This window comes from Sus scrofa, chromosome 13, assembly GCF_000003025.6.
Source record: "Sus scrofa isolate TJ Tabasco breed Duroc chromosome 13, Sscrofa11.1, whole genome shotgun sequence".
NCBI lineage: Eukaryota > Metazoa > Chordata > Mammalia > Artiodactyla > Suidae > Sus > Sus scrofa.
This window is the reverse complement of record NC_010455.5, coordinates 60253927-60269229: the sequence shown is the minus strand read 5'-3', so window position 1 is coordinate 60269229 and position 15303 is coordinate 60253927. Positions and strand designations below refer to the sequence as shown.

Here is a 15303-nt window from a genome sequence, read left to right as displayed (position 1 = left end):
GGAATTTCAGTGTAGTATATTCTTTTAAAAAATCAAAACTCTACTAGGATTCTAAAGGTTTCTGAATATTACATCACTTATTTGATTAGCCAGAACACCCCATCCTTTTATTGAACCAGGTAAGAGAGAATATTTTATACTTTTCTAATTGTTTTATTACCATTTTGCCTGAACAAGGATAAATCTGGGTCTCTTCATGGTCTATAAGAAATTTTAAGCCTATAGTGAAATTAAGTCTTTCATCTGTAAATGATGACAGTATGATGAGGGATATGGGGAAATTGTTAATAAATTGAGGACTCCCTTTTTATTGTTTTACTTAAATATCTTTTTTAGATAAATGTTTTAGACTTTGAGAAGAATTCAAATTCGTTTATGCTTGAGGGACTAGAGAAAGAACTCACTCTGGCCATTGTATGTCATTTTGTTAATGTTTTCCGAAGACTGGCAGTTCTTGAGCAATGTTATGAAACCAATAATTTATTCCAATTTTCATCTAGAATCAGTAAGACATTTGTCATTAGTGAGTTCTTCATTTATTTTTTTCCCTTCAAAACTGTTATGCACATTCAGTTGCTTCACCAGTGAGAAAACACAATCTTGCAGAATTATGACTGTGCCATTTTGCTTCTAGCAAAAGTACTGGAAATAATTGAAAGGGAGCAATATATGCTAAAATGAAGATGCACAGATGATCAGGAACAAATTCTAGTGAATATTTATGGTTAAAAATGTAATGTCTCTATTTGTCATCCTTACTCTATACCAAAATAAGTGATATTATATTCATAAGGCCAATGAAAAGTCTGAGCTTATGAAAAGGTTTTAAAATAATTTATATCAGAAGCATTACTGTCACGATACATTATTTTTAATAAATTTCTCTAATAATCACATATTATTGAGCTTTTGGGCACCCTATTTTTCATTAAAGTATATGGTAAGTCAAATATAGTAAAAACTGATAGACTTATACAGCTAAGAATCTAATCACAAGAGACTTTTTTTAGGAAGAACATAAATGTTGATATGGGACTTATCAGCCAACATTAAAAACTAGCAAAAAATTCATTATTTTTATATTACAAGGTCTGAAAGAAAATGCTAACATCACAATAACAAAACCAGTTAGATAAAATAAATAAATTCACTATTAAAGAATGTGGTGGTAGATATTTATTGTACCAGTTTTGATTGACCTTAATTTGATCCTTACTATATTTTATGTTCCTCAAGAGTAAGACCTTTTCATTTCCCTTGGTGAATGCACATGATAGAATTTCAATTATCTGTTAAATGGATATTTTCCCTTTATTAAAAAGGATATCTGAAAAGGGGTTGTGGAAATCCTTGTGACAGGACAAAAATAGAAATAGGACATTGTTACTTATTCCAACAGTTCAAACAAACCATCTTCTAAAGCAAACCTATGTCATAGATGTTTGGTTTTCCCGTGAGAAAAATAGATTGCTCTATACTAACAGATGGTAAGCCTGAACAACTAAAGATAACATATTCTAAAAGTCTATATTTCCCCATGGTTCTAAAGGCAAAATGGTTATAATTATAATGTTTTCTTTATAAAGAGCTATATTCTTCCTTTTGGTAAAGTTCCTAAAAAGTTTGTTCATGTCATGTCAAGTTTAATTTCCATGTTAATCTTCAATTGGCAATAGGAAGAATGCCCTCCCATGATTATTCAATTACTCTGCTTATAGTTGGATAGGGGCATCGTTATGTATATTTAGTCCATGCATTGAGTCTTGCATCAGGAAGCAGTTAACCAGCTGTGAGGGAGATTGGTTTCTAAATCAATATAGCCAGATATTTTTTTTTAACTTTATCATAAATTTTATTTGAAAACTCACATCAAACATGGATAATATCACTTCCCACAACCACAGATCATTTTCCTTGAATTCCAGATATTTGTGCTCAATCCCTTTCACAGAGTCCTTATCACAATTTCCTGTAAATTTTAGTTATTTGTGTTATGTCTGTTACTCCTTATTAGGCACAGTTCCTTCAGTGCAGACATTTATTTTGAGATTCTGGGAAATAATTTTGACAACATATCTTGAATATATAAGAGTTATTCAAAAATGTTTTATTTGTTTTTTGAATTGATTTATATAATTGGCAAAGCCAAAAAGGATGGGACCTTTACCACAAAGTGTCTTTTATAGAGTGTTTCAATACAATTTAACAATACACCTGAAAGCTAAAACTTCTTAGAAGGAACCAGGGAAATATTTTTCTTACCTCAAGTTGGGTAATAGTTTCTTTTTTTTTTTTTTAAATTACTCAGTGAATTTATTACATTTGTAGTTGTACAATGATCATCACAATCCAGTTTTATAAGATTTCCATCCCACAACCCCAGCGCATCCCCCACCCCCCAAACTGTCTCCTCTGGAGACCATAAGTTTTCCAAAGTCTGTGAGTCAGTATCTGTTCTGCAAAGAAGTTCAGTCTGTCCTTTTTTCAGATTCCACATGTCAGTGAAAGCATTTGATGTTGGAGTCTCATTGTATGGATGACTTCACTTAGCATGAAAATTTCTAGGTCCATCCATGTTGCTAAAAATGCCGTTATTTCATTCTTTTTAATGGCTGAGTAATGTTCCACTGTGTATATGTACCACATCTTCTTGATCCACTCCTCTGATGATGGACGTTTAGGTTGTTTCCATGTCTTGGCTATTGCCAGATAATATTTTGATAGAGTTTTTGGTTTATAACTGGAGTTCCCTTAAAATTAACCCTTTCACTGTCCATTCTCTTGAAAAAATTGCACATCTCTTATTTAAAAGTAAGCATTCATTATATCATGTGTGTGGGAAATATGGCAGAAATGCAGAGAAATTACTTTTAAATACCCAAACTAAGGCTTTTGAGTTCCAGAAAACTGAGTTTAGTTTCAAAATTAGAATCCTGAAACTTGCAGGGTGTTGTGTTTATGCAATAAATAATAGATTCTGCAATGAACTGAAATACAAACTATCTCCCAGCATACTGAGCTTTAGGCTGGAATTACTGTGGTACAAGCTGGGCTCTGTGGGGTATCTAAGTTTGAGCAAAGCATTTGATAAAGTTTTACATAATATCCTTGAGGAAAATGTCTGCCAAATGATAGAGATTTATGGGGATTTGAAATTTGGTACTATCAGTATAAAATTTGAGCCAGATTACTAGTGGCATTCTGTGAGGCTCTGCTTTGTTCAAAATTTTAATAATTTAGATAACAAATAGAAAGTTTGCCAATCAGATTTTTGAGAGACCTGAAATTAGAAGAGGGTAGACATTATGTTAAAAACCACATGGAAGATTTAAATAAAACCAGTCAAATAGGCATATTAGGCCAGACATAACAAGATAAAAATATACAAGGATAAATGTAAAAGCCTGTGTTTAGAATTTGAAAGAATAAAACAAAACAAATAATGGACTGGCTAGGCCTGCCTGAAAAAAAATATTTCTATGAACGAGACCTGAGAATCTGAGTTAATTTCACGCTCAGATTGAATGGATGAGGTTTCTGCCAAAAAGATAATGTTTTATTGGGTTGCAGTATGTTTTGCACTGGTCAAACTATACCTGGAAGAGTGTGTTCAATTCTGATTTTTATCTTTGTGGGAAATCAATAAACTGTAAGATATCTAAGGTGTGTTTAGGATTTTATATTTGGCAAAAATGTTTCCGAATTCCTTTGTGTACCAGACATTGTCTTAGGTACTAGGGATATAGTTGCACGTGGGAGTTAAAGACGGTGTATCTGGAAAGGGGATAATTAATCTGGAGATGATATGGGGGGTCTTGCTAGCTGATATCTGTTGAACAGCTGACATATGGAAAAAAGAATTAGCCTGATACTTTGTGGCTCTGGGGGGATTAGGCAGAAGTTATAGGCATGCAGATTTTGGTTATAGCATCTGTTCACAAATGAAGAGCATGGCCTTGGGTTGGAGAATGCCTTGTCATTTTCCAGCGGAGGCAGAAGTGCATCTGTCATGGTAAATGATATAATGCAGAAAACACTTAGCACAATACATGGGGGTGTCACAGGTGCTTAGTCAACGGAACAAAATAATTGTACAGGGTTTTCTTAAATATTTTGAGTATGGATAGATGATTCAAGAATTCTAGAGAACAAGGTCTCTTACTATATTTTTTCCTCTGTGCCTACTCCAGAATTTGACATATGGTTGGTGGTTTTAAATGTCAAATAAATAAAAGAGATTTATATAGTCTCTAAGATTTACATTAATAATCACCATTTTTTTCCCTGTTACTTAAGTTAAATCTCCATCCTTCTCAGGGGCACGTGGATCTTTTTGTCATTTCATAGAATGACAACTTTAAGCGACCTGTACATTTACCGAGAATTTACATGGGATCCATAATTTCATTCTCCAAATCAGGATCCTTTCAAAGCCCAGCTCATTCTGTTATAACTTGCATTATTTTCATTCATACAATGCACCCTTCTCCTCATTTATGAAGTCAACTTGCTTCCAGAAGGTCTTTGTTTATTCTTTTTATTCTCAAAATGAATACCATTATTTTCTTTTTTTTTTTTAGTTATTTTATTTTTTTCCATTATATCTGGTTTACAGCATTCTGTCAATTTTCTACTCTACAGCAATGTGACCCAGTTACACATACATGATACATTATTTTTTATCACAATATCATGGTCCATCATAAGTGACTAGGCATAGTTCCCAGTGCTATACAGCAGGACCTCATTGCTTATCCATTCCAAAGGCAATTGTTTTCATCTATTAACCCCAAATTCCCAATCCATTCCACTCCCTCCCCCTCCCCCTTGGCAACCACAAGTCTGTCAACAGATGATTGGGTTAAGAAGATATGATGTATATATACACAATGGAATACTAGTCAGCCATAAAAAAGAACAAAATAATGCCATTTGTGGCAACATGGATGGAACTAGAGACACTTATACTAAGTGAAGTAAGTCAGAAAGAGAAAGACAAATACCATATGATACCACTTATATCTGGAGTCTAATGTACGGCACAAATGAACCTTTCCACAGAACACCATTACTTTCAACATTCTTTTGAATCACTCTTTTCTCCCCTTAAACTCATTCTGGAAATAATTGTATAACTCTAATCCTCTCAAGAGCTGGATATATGTGTCAATTTTAACTATCCCGAAACTCTCTACCATCTCTTGGGTGCTAACTATGTGTCAGGGGCCTAGCATATCTTATCTTCTTTAAAGGTCCTAGCACCTTTATCTTGTTGGTGCTATTATTTTCAATTTACAGAGTAGAAATTGGAGGAGCTAGGGTTTGGACCCACTTCTTTCTCTTAACCCCCACATTCTAGGGACTCTTCATGTCAATTAGAATTTTGGATTGAAAATGTTAACATGCAAAAAAAGACAGATGGAAAGTTGGGTTTTGTTTTGAATAGGGTTTATCTTTGTTAAACCACATAGGCATAGGTCCTGAGTACAATTAACCATAAACAGTGAGAGATTCAAAGGCTAATACCTCCCAAATGCCTTTAGGGTGAGCTGAGTCCCTATCAGTCAGACTAGAAAGTTTCTTCCAGAAGTGTCAGGCCAACCTCCTGGTCTTAAGACAAGAGTGAAGCACTAAATTGCTCAAGGTCGCCAAGTGGTTTGCAGCACAGAGAGGACTAAATGTCAGGCTTCTAAGTTTCCAGACTCTCAGACTGTTCCTGGGGAAATATGTGTGGAATCATGGACACTCTCTCCTGAACAGAAAATCTACACAAACATTAGATGAAGGAGAAGAAATGCATTTTTTAGTTTCAAGCTAAAAAAGAAAATCTTGATTTATGATCAAGCAAGTGTTTATAAATCATTTCTGAGCCCCTTGGAGAAAGGTGCTTTCTAAATCAAAGTTTAATTTGATAATTCTGAAAAGTATTTTAGGCAATCATTCTTTTCATAAAGTATTTACACATGCTCTAATAGCAAACATTCACATTAATATGCGCTAAAGATCTGAAATTTGCTTAACCAAACTTGCTTGCTTTTCTGGGTCCAACAAGGTGGATTTCCAGAAATCCAAAAAAGACAAAGGGATTTCCTTATAAAGCCTGTTAAAGAATCAGATAGGAATTTGGAAAGGGCAATTCTAAAATAAGGCTCATTTAGAATGAGAACTTCCTTAAGGTCTTGACTTGAAGAATCTACACTGCCTCGAATAGCTGCAAAATGAACAAATAAGGCATAATTTCCCCGAGACTTTAAGCCAAAATCTTGCTAAATTATTTTCACTGCCAAGGACTCAGTTAATGTTTCAAAGAACAAAGCACGCAGGTTTTAGCAGTTTTTCCGAATTTCCAAAAGAGAGAATAGATTTGGGAATTGCCTGTTTTATCAAAAGAAAAGCAATAGAGTAAACTTCTGCCTCTATTAGAGGTGATTCTAGAGATGTCAAAATATTCCTAATGTTGGCAGTAAGCCCTGTGGTAGGTGTATTTTGAATGGAAAACAACCCCACCTGTTCCTTTGAGCTTATTTTGAATAAATCTCCTGGGAAATCACAAAGAATAAGCTCTTTCTCCTAGAAAGGAAATCACTGCTAGGATCCCCATGATGTAGCAGAAAGAGCATCAGACTTTCTAGTTTCCTTTTCCAGCTTTGCTATCTGTCAGATGTTGCCTTTAGATATATCACTTACCCCACCTGGGTTTCAATTTCTTCCTCTGTAAAAAGAGGGCAGTGCTTAATTTCTAAGGCTTCACTAGTGTTTTTGTTTGTTTGTTTGTTTTTGTTTTTTTATTAATATCCTTTTCTGGTGATTTAGCCATGTGTTTTTGCCAGGCTTCTCATGCATCCACCTCTCAGAGGTACTATATCCTTATGAGATAACAGCTTCTATTTACCCTTGCAAATAATATTTATCAGGAAAGAGGCACACATATCAATTCCCTATCTTTTAAATCACTTTTCCTACATGTTGAAAACTAGTAAAACTTTCTCTGTTGTAACCTTATCAAAGATTTTTCTTTGATATTTTTTCAGAAGAGAAAGTGGCAGTCACTTAAGAAAATTATGTAAATCAGGTTTATAAGGGGAATGTTTGACTTCCCTAAGAAAATTAACTCTTTAAGCATGGCAGCCAGTTAGTTCTAATAATGTGACATGATTAAATGGTGTGGGTTTTGGCAAGGGCTTACAGTCTGTTAGCCTTAGTTGCATTTATAAAATGTGATTGAAAGTAATGAAGCCCATTTCTTTAGGAGTAGTTTATGGTTGAGGCTTTTTAACTCTATTTGTGGCTATACGCACAAAACTAATTAGGCCTTTTAATCCAAATTGGCCTATCAAATTCAGTAAGGGAGAAAGAAACAGTTACATTTTAAAAAGTATAGTACGCCAAAAAGGTTTATTTGGTCATACATCTAAATAAATGTTTTTCAGTCTATGAATCAAGACTGATTAGCAGCTTATGAGATACATGTTTTGGCTCATAGATGGCTTTTGAAAAAATATAGAATAGAATAAGATAGGATAGGATAGGATAGAATAGAATAGAAAATATCAGAGTATATCATCTTAAAAATTAGTATTGGCTTATGAAAATCAATTTTATTTACACAGTTGCTTTTAATGCATCTATATTCCTGGTCACATTGTAAATTTTATTTCTTACTCTAGATTTGGATACAAAAAGGTCAACTTTCAGGGGAAAAGAGATTCTGAGACAGAGGCTTCTGTGCAGTGTGTTTATTGGGATGTACAGTATAGGAGCAACACCTGTGAGAAGGAGAGGGAGACAGGATTGTGGAGAAGAAGAAACTGAACAGAGATGCAATAACACAGGTCTCAGTTGATCCCTTTAAGTAGTGGGGGTTCTTGGAAGACTGCAGAGTCGTCCTAAGTTGAGGATGGGTCAGGGCCCGTACCCCACAACTACACGCTGGCTGTAGGCTTCTCCCTGGAGGGTGGCGTAATCTTGGGTCAGGTAGCTCCCTTTGCTGGCCAAGGGCAGTTCCAGCCGAAGAGCTCTGCTGTGAGCAGTCAGCAGCCTGCGCAGCTGGAAAAATGGGTGCCTGGGTACTGAAGGAGGCCATCTGGGAGGCACCCACAGCATCAACACAGCTATTACCCATAAATCCTGAGTCAGACCACCCTAACTTCAGGACAGGGGCTCTTAAAACCTCAGCAGGACTGAAATCCCAGCTTAAAAAATTTTGTCATGGTGGCCATCCCATGTCTTGTACGATGTGGTAAAGAAACTGACTCCAGTTTTGATGACTGATTATTGACAACTCTCATGCTCCACCACCACCCCTATTGCCCTTTTGCCTCACATCTGAACAAGTCCTACAAAAGCTAGGAGGTTCCCTCCCTTGGCTCTAGCAGGGAAGTTCAAATCAGGCAAACCCAGGCCTGTGGGAGGGATTCTTCCCCTCTATTTTCTTCCTAACTACAGTAAAAACCCAAGCCATTTTCAGAGTGTCTTGAGTGTCCACACTTTCCAGGAGGCCTTATTATGTGATCAATAAACCTTTTCATACCCTCCTCATGTGTGTACGTGTGTGCATGTGATCATCAACCTTGACATCTGAACCAAATTTCAGACACAGGCTATCCCACATCCTCCCTGTCCTGTCCTCTACCCAGTATAAGCCTATCCCACTCCAAGTTGGGACAACCAAAATATTCCCAAACATTGCCAGGTACCCCTGGGGACAAAATCACCACTGGCTGAGAGCCCCTGCTCCCGAGCCTAAATTAACCTTTACTAAGTAGGCAACTGAGAGCACATCGAAGTCCAGCATGCTGTGTTCCAAGTATTTCTATATGATACCCAGAAAAGACTTGTGGTTGTTCTACATTCTCATGACTTAACATGATGATAAAGATGGTTTCATGGGTTCTGTGTGATTTGACAGGATGTCTGATTTCCTATTTGCGGTCTGACTGTGAAGTCAGAGCGGGTGGTCTGGTGAGAAAACAGGCTGGAGGCTTTAAACTTTGTTTTATTTATGGGGCACATTAATTCCTTCTTTGGAAAGCACATAGAATCATTTAGGCCCAGTAAAATGGGATAATGTGGTGATCTGCATTTGCCTGCCATTTTAAAATTCCATTTTATGAAATAGGAGTGAAACAGAATAGTATAGTTGGATTTTAATCACTAGAGTTTCAACCTCACCTCTTGGGAGCTATTCTAATCTTTGAAAAGATTAGAAACTGCAGAGAAGCAAGAGAATGGAGGTGGCTGAGCTGGAAGGAGTGCCTTTTAAGTGAGTAATTGCTAGGATGTTTTTGCCAACAGTTGTAGACCACAGAATCATACATTTCACCTTAGTTTTCTTAATTTTTAAATCTAAGCCTACACTAAAATGTGGGTGTTGAAATGAGGGGGAATGGCTACCTAATTGCATTAGACTCTCCTAGTAGTTATTTTCAAATATTTATTTGACAATCAAGAAATTTTCCCCAGGAAGTTCCCATTGTGGCGCAGTGGAATCAAATCTGATTAGTATCCATGAGGATGAGGGCTTGATCCCTGGCCTTGTTACAATGGGTCAGGAATCTGGCATTGCCCTGAGCTGTGGTGTAGGTTGCAGACCCTGCTTGGATCCCATGTTGTTGTGGCTGTGGCATAGGTAGCCAGCTGTAGCTCTGATGGGACCTCTAGCCTCCTAGTCTGGAAATGTCCATATGTCACTCGTGTGGCCCTAAAAAGCAAAAAAAAAAAAAAAAAAAAAAAAGAAAGAAAAAAAGAAAGAAAGAAAGAAATCTCCAAATGTCATTCAGGGATTCATTTTCATCCATGGTAATGCATGACAATGTTCTCATGCTTTGAAAGGTAGAAACTCTTCTATTTTGGTTGTACCATGAACCGAGAAATTTTAAAAGACTATATTTTTTGGTTTTTTTTTTTTTTTTGGTCTTTTTAGGGCTGTACCTGCGGCATATGGAGGTACCCAGCCTAGGGGTTGGATCAGAGCTGGAGCCACTGACCTTCACCACAGCCACACCAACCCCCAATCTGAGCCACATCTGCAAACTACACCACAGCTCATGGCAATGCCAGGTCCTTAACCCACTGAGTGAGGCCAGGGATTGAACCTTCATCCTCATGGATGCTAGTCAGATTCGTTTCTGCTGAGCCATGACAGAATCTCCTTTTTTTTTAATTTTTATTAACTCACTTTAGTCTTTATACACACTGATACTCGTTTCAGCTTTGCATATTTTGCTTTGGTCAATACAAGGCTAACATTATTGAAGAGAAAGGGAGAGGTTTTTAATGGAGAAATTACTAGCTCATTTGTGAGGAAGTCATTGTCTCATTGCTGGGCTTGGTTGCCAAAGTCATGCTGGGCAGAAACATCAAGTCAAAAGAAAGTATAAGAGTAGAGAAACATTGTAGAAATCAGTGCATTGGCTTCTTTTTGAGAAAGAATTCTTTTGATTGCTAGGAATAGATGCCACTCAAGTTAGAACAAGAAAATTGGACATTATTTTAAGTGTTCAACAGGTTTTGTGTAATCCAAGGATAGGGCACAGGATTGCTTGATCTCATGGGAACCAGAAAGATGGCAGAAACTAGGTCCACCTTTGCCACCATCACTCAAAATTTTTTGCCTCTGCTTTAGGTTTGCATCATTTTCTTGTGGTTCACTATGGGTTGTTTTCCTTTGTCATTCCTCAGATTATCAACTGTCCAACAACAGGACTAAGTGCAGAAATTCACGTGACGTTCCCTTAACTTCACACGTTTACTGGCTCAGAGCCCCAAAGCCAGATTTCTAGAAGAATCTGATTGGCTCAGCCTCAGTTATGTGTCCACCCATCATCATATCAGCTGTGACTACCTGGGCCAATGCCTTTCCCAGAGTTGTAGCTGGGCAAGCAGAGCTCATCAGATCTTCTAGGCTTTCACTTTATTTTATGTTATTTTTATTTTTATTTTTTTTGCTTTTTGGGGGGTTAGGGGGTGCATGTGCAACACATGGAAGTTCCCAGGCTAGGAGTCTAATCAGAGCTACAGCTGCTGGCCTGTGGCACAGCCACAGCAACATGGGATCCAAGCTGCATTTGTGACCTACACCACAGCTCATGGCAACACCAGGTCCTTAACCCACTGAGTGGGAACAGGGATCAAACCTGCATCCTCATGGTTATTAGGGTTCATTACCGCTGAGCCACAATGGCTTTCATTTTAAAGATGAGAGACATGAACACCCCTATGAGGGGAAGTGATTTGTCCTTGGTTACGTAAGCAGTTATTGACTGATATAAAGTGATAGAACCCAGGGCTCCTTATGCCTCTTCAGTCTGTAGCACATTGCTCCCCCCTCCTTTTTTTTTTTTAATCATCAAAGGCATATTACATCTGTCACACCCTTCTAGTGTTTCTTCCTAAAGAACAATGGGTGACTAGCAAGTTGGAGATGCATCTAGGTTTTCTGCATAACTATTCTGTAATTTAGTAGGTTGTCAAGTTAATTTCTTTTGATTGCTTTATCAATTTAATTATTTTATTGAGGTATAATTTATATATTATAAAATTCATCCCTTTTAAGAGTACAAGTCAATAAATTTTAGTATGTTTGTAGTTATACAACCATCACCACAATCTTGTTTCAGATCATTTCCATCACCTTATGTCTATGTGAAAATTCATTCATTAATGAATTTGTTGCATTTACAGTAAAAATCTAACTCAATATATTTTATATTTTTCAGCTATACTGTAAACCAGGCACTGTGCTAAAATTTTTAGAAGGAGTCCCCATTGTGGCTGGGTGGAAACAAATCTGACTAGCATCCATGAGGATGCAGGTTCGATCCCTAACCTTGCTCAGTGTGTTAAGGATCCAGCATTGCTGTAGGCTGCAGTGTAGTTTACAGATAATGCTAGGATCTGGCTTTGTGGTGGCTGTGGTGTAGGCCAGAAGCTGTAGCTCTGATTCGACCCCTAGCCTGGGAACCTCCATATGCCTTGGGTGCGGCCCAGAAAAGACAAGAAAAAAAAAAAAGAAAAAAATAGAAAAAAAAATTGTTACAAAACACTTTTGGTCCTATGTGTCTTGTACTTGAGCTGTGACATATATTAAATAATGCATGAAAAATGCTGTAATAGATGTATGAACAAAGCGTGCTGGTGATGCAGAGGAAAAAAATTCATCAGTATGTAGTATAATCTAATCATCTATAGTAATAAGTTATAACCATAATAACATTAAAATGGTTGTCAATTATGAAACTTAGTGTGTGGCAGACAGTGTGCTAATTATTTTGCGCATAGAATGTAATTTAATTCTAATACTAGTTTTACAGAAAATCTGTCCCTGCTATTTTACATTCAAAAATTATGTTATTTAAAATGACATATAATTTTAAACCAATTTGAGAAATTTATATTAGCTATCTACATACAAATCACCCGTTGATAACACTAAAAAGAGGAGTAGCCCTGGCACTTACATGTCTAGTAGAGGAAGGGTGTATTCACAAAGTACTACTTTACAGAGATAGAATATTATCATATCCATTCAAATAGTTATGAAATCATAGAAAAGGGGCAGATTATAACTTAATGAAATTAGGGAATTTTCCTTGTAAAGATGGCAGTTATGCTCCACCTTGAAGAAAGGGGAAAATCTTAAAGCTAAAAATGGATATTGGTAAGGCAATAACTTATTGTCCATATTTGGACAACAGGAGAGATAATTCTACTATTATACTGATGCAATAGGAATAAACTGGGATTGACTTGGGAAAACTGGGATATGTGATCATCCTAGTCATTGGAGGAAAGACAGGATAGGTGGAAAAGACATGAGCAAAAGCTCAAAGTTGGGAAAGGAGATGGCCCTTTAAGGTGATAGCATATAAAATGATACAGTGAAGTTTACCTGAAGATATAGATGAATGGGAAGATGGAGACTTTGGGTATTCAGTGGCCAACAGGCTGGATCTTAGAGGTCCTCACCCAGCTCTCAAATCCATTTTCTTTCTCCATGTGGAAACTTTTTTCTCTCACTCTTGCTTCAAGTACACTGGTTTTTCTACTACTGTAGTCCAAGTTATATTTCTAATCTCACTCCCCCCTTTCCTAGCTCAGTTTTTTCTATTTTTATAGAAAAACAAATTTTGCAAACTTCTGTCTCCAAATCCTATCAGCTAATTATTTGAGTCTTTGTTTCTGGTCAAATGCGAGCTGGGGGATAATGGTGAGTTATAATACGGCCATACAATTAATCTGTTATTGTTGTTACCTAGTTATAACTAGGGTAGTGGTGGGACTGGAAAAATTCATGAATGAGGGACACATTTGTTTTGAATGCCATTCCTGTGGTCCAATTTCAAAACGAAGGACCTCACAGAGTAGAGAAATTAATTTCAACAAGGAACATAGGTAACATCGTCACATATGGCAAAGGAATTGGGTATTTTCTAGGGAGATCAATTAAGACTCTGGAATGTGAGAATAACCAAAAGGAGTGGTGATGGATGACATATGGTACTGAAAAAGAATCTTAGTATAGTTTTGTTTAGAAAAGGTCCTGTGAACAAATTAGCAGCACTAAAAACCTAGGCCTAATTTAAAGAGCATTTAATTTGAAGAGCTTGAGCTCTTTCTTTCACAGAAGCTGCCCATGCACCTACTTAGACATCTGCTATTTGATCTTCAACTTGAGAGAAGACATATTTCACCAGCTCTTTTGCTCTAAGTATTATGTAGGGTCTTCCCATGAAGCACCAGGAAAAATTGTATATGAAAAACTAGCATGGGGCATGTACATTGGGATTTATTTCAAGATATTGCCTGGAAGTTAAAAGTCGCCTAAAATGAAGACCTGAAGAAACTTCAGCTAGTTTACTATCTATAAACACTTCACTGTGCATAATAAAAAACAATTGTCCAAGAGTTTCAGAGCCTATATAACTCAAATTTCCACATAAAATATTAATATTAAGTAGCTTTAAAGTAAAGTAGGACCCTGGTTTCTTGTGCTTCTAGAGCAATTCAATAAAGACGCCTTTGTAATAAACTGGCAACGTTTCAGAGATATCCACCGAACAGCTTCAAGATGAAAAGAAATGACCTTTATGTATACGAGGCTAATTAAAATAGAACTTGTAGTTTAGACTCCTCATTTTCATTTTAAGTCAGAATGTAATACAGATAGTTAAAACAATATAATGATATTTTTATTCCAGCTATGCTCCCATGAAGTGGGTATCAACACAGTGGAACCATTATTATTCCGGTAAAAATGAATCAGCATTGAGTGTCTGTCAAAATTTTTCATGGTCCAATTATGAAGCCATATTAGCTGTAGTTTATTTAAGCTTCCAGCACACAATAAGCCCTAGAGAGATTATGACTAAGAACATAAATATAGCATAACAATAATGAAAGAAAAAAATTTTTTTGAAAGGCTGTATAATTTAACCCAAATAAAGAACACTGGACTTCATTGTCCAACCTAATATTTTATAAATGAAGAAATTCAGAATCAATGAGCTAAGTGATTTATTCAAAATCACACAACAAATCAGCAACCAATCTAGAACTAGAATGCATGTGATTCTAGAGTAAAACTAAAGTATATTAACAGGAAGTGTTCTTCAATGACTATTGCTATGCTTAGCTGTGACTTGCTGGTAAAACATCTTTAGAGAAAAATGTTTTAATTAGAGATGAGTGGACAAATCTCTCTCTCTGCCACTTAGAAACTCTGGCCATGTCACTTAATCTTAGGGTCCAAATTTACTTGTTGGCTAGTGGAGATAATATCTGCCATGCTTCCTTCTTAGGTTTCTTATAAACATAGAACAAATTTCTTTTTTTTTTCCAGAAAAAAGAAAAAAAATATTTCAGGGGATATACAGATGTTACATACTCAGAACTTCAAAAACATAACCTCACCCAGGCTTGATGTGGCCTCGGAATCTTCTAACTGGATTTGGGTCAAAAGACTTTTACTGAACCAGGTTTGTTTTGCCTGACACACAGCAAGCCAAAGTGCTAGGATGCTGAGGATGCAGCAAAGAGAGCATTTAGCCCAAGCAAGGAGGTGGGAGAACAAACTCAAATCCCCTTCCCTGAAGGTGAGTGGCTCAGGGTATTTATGGAATTAAAAAATAAGCTGAGTGGTTGGAGGTGTGGAAACCCTGAGAAAAGGTGATCAGAAAAAGGTGCCTCAATTATTACTCTGTGCAGGCATAACTGAGCTATAGACCTCTGCTCTTTGTTCTGAGGGTGGAGTTTTTGGCACCTCTGATGTCATAAGGTCACCAAACAGTCACATATGCCTAGTTA

The 15303-nt window shown here is 36.6% G+C and overlaps 1 long non-coding RNA gene across 2 annotated transcripts in view; it reads left to right on the top strand.

Moving 5' to 3' along the window:
• The window catches only part of LOC106505659, a 90201-nt gene that overhangs the window by 47783 nt on the left and 27115 nt on the right, over positions 1-15303 (top strand). Inside the window, exon 2 of one of the 2 annotated variants that reach the window (XR_002337644.1) lies at positions 14840-15092. This is a non-coding gene — a long non-coding RNA (uncharacterized LOC106505659). Of the gene's footprint in view, positions 1-11129; positions 15093-15303 lie in introns of those variants that run through there. The other variant, XR_002337643.1, reaches the window with a different exon arrangement.